The 10,779-nt window shown below is 38.7% G+C and overlaps 1 pseudogene; it reads right to left on the reverse strand.

Moving 5' to 3' along the window:
* Positions 1-6,273: 6,273 nt before the first annotated feature.
* The window catches only part of LOC102259612, a 5,970-nt pseudogene continuing 1,464 nt past the window's right edge, over positions 6,274-10,779 (reverse strand).

Raw genomic sequence — 10,779 nt, forward strand, 5'->3', positions numbered from 1 at the left:
GCGAATGAAAGATGAAAGACACAACTAGTAAGTAAGTGATTTACATCTATTTATATAAAAGCCTAAGCGACCTGACGACTGGACACCAGACGACCGGCCGGTAGTTATGATGCACACTGACCACCAGGGAGCAGATGCTCAACACAGGAGCTGCCCCCTGATAGTCAGTGTGATCCCACAGAAGGAGAACCCACTCAGCTGACCTACAGGCTCAAGAGGAGGGGCTGATGGCTGGCCAGCGCAGCTGCGGCAGAGCAAGCCTGGCTAACAAAGCTGTGGCAGAGCAAGCCTCTCCCATGGACACTCCCCCTGCGCGCCTGAGCCGTGGCAGTGGCAGGTGCAGCGGGGCCTGGATGATCGGGAGTGGTGCAGCGCCCAGCCCAGGCTCAGGTTCCTCCCCGCCCGCCTTCTGCTTGGCACACTACTTCGTGCTGTGCAGGACAGACAGGAGCAGCGGGCTGGAGCCCAACGAGCTGGTGGGTAAGGCCGGGCAGTGGCACGGAGGTCCACTGATCCCCGCTGGCCAAGTCGAAGGACCCCACTGGTGCATGGATCCGTGCACCCGGCCTCTAGTTATGTTAATAAAATGGGATGAGTGATTAAGGTGAAAGCTAACTTCTGATACCTGTGGAACTCAGGGGAGTGACATTTAAAGAATTTACCTCTCATCACAATCTTTCCTGTTCTGTACTGGCACCTCCTCCCATCACCCATTCCCCTTAGAAAATCCCTTCAGGGATATTTTCCATAGAATTACTCGTAAGCGAAGATGCAACAGGATTTAATGGAAAACTTCATGTTACAACACAAATTATGGTTCCTAGCAAATGCCCTTCCGATTAAATATTAATCTATTTTGTCTGTTTTTTTTTCTGATCTTGATATTTAACATCCACGTGTCCATTTTGTTATAAGTCCTCACAAAAGCAAAAGGGAAGTATATATGAATATTTTAGTCTCAGAAACAACACAAATAAATCTATATCTAATTGGCAGATGTGTGCTCCAAAAACATCTTGTCAATACCCATATGCTCACACTTTATTACACACACACACACACACACACACACACACACACACACACACATTTATACCCCTAATTAAGAGGCATGCCATCAAGTTCCTTAAAAGTGTTGATCCAGATAGAAAATGGGATGGCTTTTCAGATTCTCTGCCTCATTTATGTGTCTCAGATTTCCCCTTTATATCTAACCTAATCAAGTAAAAAACTTTGGAGGCTAAACAAATTAAATATCCCAAATAGCTATCTCACATCTTACTTGGAATTGGAGGGGGAAAGGAATGTGTACGAAAGTGATCAAGTAGTCCTAAGATAAAAGGCTCCCACAATACAGAAAATATTTAGTTCCATATTTGTAATGATTTTTTAATTAAATGTAGGGATTAGAACTCAAAGGCCTGAAAATGCCTCAAAGGTAATATAAAAGTGCCAATTAGTCTAGCCACGTATTGGTTCATTACAAAGAGGGAAAGGAAAAGTAAACTCTTAGATCTAGACAGTGCATGTCTTGCCTGACCTCATTGGCATAAAATAAAATGCTCATGCATGTACAAGTGCAGGTACACACACATACACATACCCACATACACATCTTTTGTAGGCCAAATAATACTGTGCTATAACCAAGTTTCAACCTTAACTTTGTGTAAAGTGGTCTCTCCCTTAAACAATGCACTCACCTAGTTTTAATTTGATATTATGCCCTTAAATTGTGGTAAGTCAGTCATTTAGAATTTTCTGTTAATTCTCCATTCTATCATATAGTTAAAAATCTTATCCTTGCCATTTGTCAGAAAGCTTTAAGAAGTGTTTGTGCACTTGAACAAAATCTGGAGCTGTAAAGTTGCTTTCATAAATTACTTACAGCCTAAATATTTCTCAGTGAGATAGAAAGAGCATCATAGGACCTTATGGTCCAGACCCAGGATAAGGAAAGTTATCAATGGACTAGAGGCCCAGTGCACAAAATTCTGGCCCTGGTAGGGTCCATAGTGGCTGCTGGCTGCTGGCCAGGGCTTCCCTCCCTTCCCCCGGCTGGCCTGCCCGACTGGTCGAATTCCCGGACAACACCCGGTCAAGGGGACAATTTGCATACTATGCTTTTATTATATAGGATTCTCTGCCTGTGGTCAGGCTTATTTGGAATGTAACATACATGAGAGTGGGTAATAAGGACATTATTTAGACATCTGTTTAAGTAAGTATTATGCATGGATTTAATCAAATTTTAACACCTTTTTCTTAGCTACATGATTTTTACAAGTTCCTTAAACTACTTTGCACAGCTACTGTGAGCATCAGTGGGCATTTTATTTAAAGCAATTAGTACAATGCATGTTACATCATAATTGTTCAATAAACATTGCTTTCTGTTATTTCAACATTAACATTATTATTATGCCTGCCCAAAACTAGTGGAACCAAACATAAGGACAACATGCAGAGTACCTAGCAAAAGACAAAAAAAAAAAAATTGACATCTTTCAAGGAATAAAATGTTCCAAGAGCTGTACAAAGTGCATGAACTCATTTAATACTCTCATCAATCCTATTCCATTTCCAATAATACAGATGAAGAATCTGAGCCTCTGAGAGATGAGGCATCTTGCTCAAGGTCACACAAGTAGTGATGACAGGGCTGGCATTTAAAACCAAGAAGGCTAGTGTTAGAGGCAGGCCCTTAACCAATATCCTATATTGTCTTTTGATAACAAAGATAACCATCTAAATAGAACCAAGTGGATTAAAATGCCTTGTAGATCAAATAGAAAAGAAATTGAAAAATATTGGTGAAAAAATAAAAAAGAAACATATATTTCCCTTAACCACATTTGGCTCATGGCTTTCACATACAAAAATAAAAGAGACATTAGAAATTAACTACTAGAATTTTTCTATATCAGAGGTACATTAATGAGGGTGTGTCTAATTCATAATAAATAATCTGTAGAGTAAGATGTATAGCATTCTCATACTATGGGATGTATTCTGTCACTACAATTAAACTTCCCTTGTTTTATTTTTGCTTTACTATAAAAAGAAATTAAATATTTACAATAAATAATATATATTACATGTCATGTATTTATAATGTAATCCTATATAATAAAAACCTAATATGCTAAGTGTCTGGTTGTCCGGTCATCCATTCAACCAATCAAAACATAATATGCTAATGATATACTAAGGTTGCTCAACTGTTTGCTATGATGTGCACTGACCACCAGGGGCAGACAGTCAATTGGTCAACCAGTCGCTATAACGTGCACTGACCATTAGGGGGCAGACACTCCAACCGGTAGGTTAGCTTGCTACTGGGGTCTGGCTGATCTGAACTGAGGGAGATGGGCTGGACACCGATCATGCACCAGTGGGGTCCCTCGGCCTGGCCTGCACCCTTTCACAATCTGGAACCCCTCGGGGTATGTTGGAGAGCTGGTTTCAGCCTGACCCCACTCAATGTAAGAGCTGTCTCCCGGTGGTCAGTGCGCTCCCACAGGGGGAGCACCACTCAGCCAGAAGCCGGGCTCATGGCTGGTGAGTGCAGCGGGGAACAGGCCTAAGCCTTCAGTCGGACATCCCCTGAGGGCTCCTGGGCTGCAAGAGGGCACAGGCTGGGCTGAGGGACCCCCCCCCAGTGCACAAATTTTGTGCACCGGGCCTCTAGTATATAATAAATATAATGTCTTAAGTAAAAAATTCCTTCTCCAGTATTAATTTAACAATCTACTACATTGAACAATACCTGGCAATCACAATCATTATTCTGATTCCCACTAGAGGAATAGTGTATCCATTCCACATTTAAAAAGTGTCACATTATCTCCTTCACTGTAGGGTGCACTTATGTTCCTGTGTATGTATTTCCCCCTGGTTAGTCTGCCCTTCTTTGTCCTCCATACCCTCTTTTAAGTACTCACACCAAATAAATGGCATACATATAACCTGACAACAAAAGAGCACATGTAGGGAACAACTTTTGTTGTTTTTTATTTCCAGTATTCAGTTTTACTTTGGATCCACATAGTTCAATCAGTTTCCTAATGTGAGTCTTTATTATAAAAGACATATTATTCAAATAATACTTAATCAATTTCATTATATTTACTAACAACCCCAGTGAATACATTGTTAGTAGGTATATTTTCCTCAGAGATGGAAATTTGGTCACACAACAACTTAAATGACCTAACTAGAGGCACTAGGCACATGGGGGCTGAAACAAGACACAGTCCATGTTGGCAGATGCCTGGCCTACCTCCCATCTTCTCAGGGCAGCAGGCTGAAAGCAGAAATGGTATGCATTGCCAGCAATCCATGAATGCTGAAAGCAAAATACGCTCCTGTGGGCCACATGCCTTTAAAGCAGTTTTATCCATACTAGAATGCACAAAAAAGGGAACATGGGTTCTAGTCCCATGGGAGCCATGTTTTCTAATGTTTCCATTAGAAATAAACTCTGCATTCAACTCCCCATAGCAATATTATTATGAACACGATTTTATGTGGAAAAATTACTACGATATTTCAGCTACATTGTGGGTTAAATAGGCTTTTGTGCGCTGCACTGCGGATATTATCACCTCATATACTGTTGCTATTATAGAAAAATGAAATCCAAGTCTAAGCTAAGTATTGAAAAAAAATTGATCAACATGGAAAATATATCCTAGTAAAGTCCTTTTAATTCTTCAAACCTGAAAATTCTTCAAATCTGAAAATGGTTGCTTTGGGGGCAGAAATTGATGTTTTCTTCCCATAAGTGCTCTATATGGATATTTCTCTCCATAATAGATCTCTTAGAATATCTTTTCAGTGTAATAGGCTTAAATAGAAAATTGCTAATATTTGACTACTTTGTACCTACAAAACGAGCAAGTTCACATGAAGCAACTTCTCATTTATTATTAAAAGCCTTTTCTCTATTTCCCATTATACACTAGAAACACATACACATATCTAGTCATCTTACATTATTTTGAACATTTTGCTTAATTTTATTTTACCACTATTAATTTAGCATATTTTATGTTCTAGGCACATACTTTTTGCTTTATTGCATAAAAGTAATACACATTTATATTAGACTAGAGGCCCGGTGCATGAAATTGGTGCATGGGGGGGCGGGGGGTGGGTCCCTCAGCCCAGCCTGCACCCTTTCACAATCCGGGACCCCCCTTGGGGGATGTCCGACTGACAGCGGGATCGGGCCTAAACTGGCAGTTGGACATCCCTCTCCCAATCCTGAACCACTGGTTCCTAACCGCTCACCTGCCTGCCTGCCTCATTGCCCCTAACCACTTGCCTGCCTGCCTGATCACCCCTACCCACTCACCTGCCTGCCTGATCACCCCTAACTGCTCGCCTGCCTGCCTAATCATCCCGAACCATTCTGCCTACTTGCCTGATCGCTCCTAAATGCTCGCCTGCCTGCCTGCTCACCCCTCACTGCTTGGCTGCCTGCCTCATTTCCCCTAACCACCTCTGCCTGCCTGCCTAGTCACCCCCAACTACTCGCCTGCCTTCCTGATCTCCCCTAACCCCTTCTGCCTGTCTGCCTGATCACCCCTACATACTCACCTGCCTTTTTGATCGCCCCTAACCACTTGCCTGCCTGCCTGATCACCCATAACCACTTGCCTGCCTGCCTGATTGCCCCTAACCGCCTCTGCCTCAGCCTCTGCCACTGTGGCTTTGTCCAGAATGACATCCAGAATGACGTCTGGAAGGTCGTTCAACTGTCTGGTCTAATTAGCATATTATGCTTTTATTATTATAGATGTGTAAAATATAGAAGGGCATAAATAATAAATGTCATTAATAATTTCAGAAATACTACTGCCAATTTTGTAAGTTTTTCTGGTTTAGAAATATATTATGTGTTTAAAAATGGTATCCTAGTAAATATGCAGTTATTATTTTAATTTATATTGCATCTTTCCTGTGTCATAAACTACTGCCAGCATAAAAGCATTTCAATGATTGATATCAACCGATAGTTACATCCAAACAACCTAATTCTACCCCTGGTCTTGGATAGTTTGTTATTTCTAATTTCTCTATGCAACATTATAAAATGAATATTCTTGCATATAAATGTTGCATGCATCTCTGATTCCAACCATAAGAAAACATTTTCTTAGAAATGGACTTTATGGATTAAAGAGTAAGTCCATTTTAATTATTTTTGAATTAGAAATACTTATTGCAAAACTCCCAAATAATGCAGAATTATGTGACTATGGAAGACTAGTCAGAGGATGCAGCAATGAAATGGTGCTGGTTTTGGAAATGGAGGAAGGGCTCTTTGGATATCTTGGCTTTCAGGATTCTGCTAAGGTCTGTACTGAGCATCCTGTGCCTGGGAAGGTTGAGGTCACTCTGGAGGGAGGCAGCTTTATACCAAGTGCCATGCAGATCCTCTAGCTTGTGGAAAGCATTCAGTCCAAATGCAGAAATGGCCTGCATGCCCACCGGGAGCAAGTTTTAAAATGTTCAGTTTGCTTACATTAAGTCGAGTGATTCCAGGGGTGTTTCTGAAATCTTAGCTGATGCTGTTGTCCTAATAGATGATGCGAGGTCCTCTGTGCTGGATGCAAGGATGACTTTTCATCTTGCCCTTGCCAGCTCTCATTCACTGCGAGAAATAGACCTTTTTGATATCATTCCAGGCCTTAATCTAATGTTATTTTTTAAGAAGCAAAACAGCCTCCATAATCTTCTTGTAGCCTTCCACTTCTTCAACCAGCAAAGGAAGTTCAGGAGCTTCCTCAGTACGATGAACTTCAGACATGACCAGCACTGGAAAGGCCAGGGCCAGGGCAGGGCACATGGCATATGGCTTCTGTGTTGTGTTCACTCTGTGGTACCAATGGCTCCAGGTTTTTGTTGGTACAAACATGCGGCCCCCACAACACATATTTCCAAAAGAACCCTAAGTTTGCGGCATTTTGTTATAGCACAATAATTTGTTGTGGTAATTTGTGAATAATGCATTAGTTTATAAGCTTATATATTGACTTTTTGATAGACATTTGTGTTTCTTCTACATAAGTGTATAACAAGTAAAGTTGTTATAAACATTAGTACTATATCACTCTTGTATGGATACATATATTTTTATTTCTCTTGGTTGAATTTATAAGAAGTAAAATCACCCATTTCTATGGTGACTGAGTGTGTAACTCTATATGAGACTACTTAAGAATGCACAAAGATTGCTGTAGCATTTTATAATTCCAAAAAATATATATGTGGGAGCTCCAATTGCTTCATATCCTAACACTTGGTCTTTTTCAGACTTAAAAATTTTAATTGTTCTAATGAGTGTGAAGTGTTATCTCAGTTTTTAAGTAGTTATAATGAGTTATAATTCACATAGCATAAAACTTATTTAAAATGTACTACATTTTTTAATATATTCACAAAGATGTGCAACCACCCCTACAATCATTTTAGAACATTTGTGTTACTCCAGAAAGAACCTCTGTACCTACTAGTGGTCATTCCCAATTGTGTCTCAAATCTCCCCCTCTCCATCACCCCACCACAGACAATTACTGTCTATGGAACTTGCTTATTCTAAATGGAATCATACAATATGTGGATTTTGTGAGGTGTTTCATTTAGAATAATATTTTCAAATTTTATGCAGGATGCAGCATATGTCAGAATTTCATTTCTTTTTATTTCTGTATGGGCATACCTTATTTTATTTACCCATTTAGCAGTTGATTAATTTTTGGGTTGTTTCAAATTTTTGACCATTATGAGTAATGCTGCTATGAATATTTGTGAATACGTTTGTGCACGTATGTATGTTTTCATTAACCATGGACATAAAGGAGTACAATTTCTAGGTCATATGGTGACTCCAGATCGATTTAAAAGTGACAGCACCATTTCACATTCCCACCAACATTGAAGGAAGTTCCAATTACTCCATAACTTTGTCAATACTTATTACTATGTAATGTAATCATCCTTATTGGGGGCGAAGCACTATCTTGTTGGTTTACATTACACTGTTCACCAATGATGTTGAATTATATTTATATGTATTTATTTGCCATTTGTTTATCTTCTTTGGGGAAATGTCTATGTTTGCCTATTTTTCTGTTGGGTTATTTGTTTTCTTATAGTTGAGTTGTAAAAGTTATTTATTTATTTTGGCTGCAAGTTTCATGTCACATATACTATTTACACGTTTTCTAGCATTCACTAGGCTGTGTTTTCATTGTCTTCACTGTGTCATTTGTCTTTAATTACGATAAAGTCAAATGTATCTTCTTTTTAGTCACTTGTTTTTTATTACAATACTTTTATAGTAAGTTTTAAATCAGGAAATGTGAGTACTTCAGAATTGTTCTTTGTTTTCAAGTTTATTTCACTGTTCTTTGTCTTTTTAAGTTCCATATAAAATTTAGGATCATATTGTCACTTCCTACAAAATAAGCCAGATAAATTTGATAAGCATTGTCTCAAATCTATAGTTGAATTTAGGGAGCATTGCCATTTAATAATATTGTCTTCTGGACAATGAACAGGTATTATCTTTTATTATAGTTAAGTCTTCTTTTAATAACTGCATCAATGTTTTGCTGTTTTCAGCATACAAATTTTGTTCTCTTTAGCTTAATTTATTTGTAAATACTTTATTTTTTATGCTATTGTAAAAGCAATTGATTTCCTATTTCATAAAGTATTATTCTTTGGTAGTGTATAGAAATACAATCGTTTCTTACATAATTATCTTATACTAAAGGCCTGGTGCACAAAATTTGTGCACGGGTAGGGTCCGTAGGCCTGGCCCACAATAAGGGCCGATCTGTGGGGCTACCGGCAGGGCAATCGGGGGACCACAACTGGCACCCGCCTTGGCTGGCCTGCGGCCTGCAGGCTCAGGGAAGCTCCTGCGTCGAGCGTCTGCCCCCTGGTGGTCAGTGCACATCATAGTGACCCGTCGTTCTGCCAGTAGTTCCGGCATTTGGTCGATTTGCATATTAGGCTTTTATTATATAGGATGCTAAAAGATTTCTGAACTTGTTTATTAATTCTAATAGTTTTTATTGGATTCCATAGGATTTTTATGTAAACGATTATATCATCTACAAATAAAGATTTTACTCCTTTCTCCCAAATATTGATTCCTTTTATTTTGGTTTTGTTCATTTAGTCAATGTTTTTCTAATCTCTATTTTATGTATTTCTGTCTCACTTAAAAAAATTTTTTTTCTCCTTTCTTTGGTTTTAGTTTCACTTTCCATTTTTAATATCTTAAGATAAAAGGTATAGGTTATTGACTTGAAATTGTTCATCTTTTCAAATATAGATGTTTAATGATATAAATTTATCTCTAATTACTTATGTGTCTCAAAGTTTTGGTTTGTCACATGTCTGTTTTCAATCACCTCAGAGTATTTTCTAAATTCTTTTATTTTTTCTGATCTATTGGTTGTTAAATTTCAACTCTTCTGTGAATTTTCCACTGTTTCTTATGTTCTTGGTTTCATTAATTTCCTTGCGTTTGGAGTACATACTTTTTGGAGGCCTATTTTATTATTAACAATATGGTCTTTCCTGGAAAATATTTTAACTCTTATCTTTTTTTTTAACCCTCACCCAAGGATACCCTTTACCATTAATTTTAGAGAGGGAGGAAGAGCGAGAGAGAAAGAGACAAAGAGATACAGAGAGAGAGGAGAGAGAGACAGAGCCCGAGAAAGAGACAGAGAGACAGAAATAAACACAGATATGAGAAACATTGATCCACCTGCCTCTCACAGGTGCCCCAACCAGGAATTGAACCTGAAACCCAGGCATGTGCCCCAACCAGGGAATCAAACTTTCTATGAATGGTGCAGAGATCAATACTCCAACCATCTGAGCGACCAGACCAGGGCCCAAATGTTCCTACTATTGAGAAGACTGTGTCTTGTGTTGTTTTTCGGTGAAGGATTCTATGCATGTCTCTTATTGTGGCCAGTTTTCTATAACTTGCTCTTTTTTCCCCATGTAGTTTCTATATGCACTATTGAAAGTGGGTTATTAAAGAATTATCTTGTTGTTTTTCTTCCTTCATTCTGTCAGTTTAGCTTCATGTATTTGGGGGGCGGGGGCTCTGTTTTTAGTTGTATGTATGCTTCTTAAACTATTATACATATCTAGTAGATTGACCTTAAACTATAATAATAATAAAAGCACAATATGCTAATTAGACCAGACGTCCTTCTGACGACCTTTCAGAAGAAGCACGGTTCCTGGGTGCCAGAGGGAAGCTGGTGCCGGCAGCTGGGGGAAGGAAGGCCTACTCTTGCACGAATATCGTCCTTTAGGCCTCTAGAACCATTATAGAATTACCCTCTTTATCTCTAGTAAAACATTTTTTGTTTTAATGTCTATTTAGTGTGGTATTAGTAAAGCTGCTCCAACTTTGATATACTTGCAGTTTGCCTGAGAATTTTTTCCCCATTCTTTTACTTTCACCTTACTTGTGTCTTTGAATCTAAAGTATGTCTCCTGCAGACAACATATAGTTGGATATCACTTTCCTATCCAGTCTGGCAGTCTCTGCCTTTGATTACATTGTTTAATCCATTCACATTTCATGCTGTTATTAATATCATTGGATTTATTTCTGCTATCTGACTTTTTGTTTTCTTTATCTTATGTTGTTTTTGTGCCTCAATCCCTGCTTTAGTGCTTTTCTTTTGTATTGATACAATATTTCCTAGTGTAACATTCATATATATATAT

Source organism: Myotis brandtii, unplaced genomic scaffold (genome assembly GCF_000412655.1).
Source record: "Myotis brandtii unplaced genomic scaffold, ASM41265v1 scaffold401, whole genome shotgun sequence".
Lineage (NCBI taxonomy): Eukaryota > Metazoa > Chordata > Mammalia > Chiroptera > Vespertilionidae > Myotis > Myotis brandtii.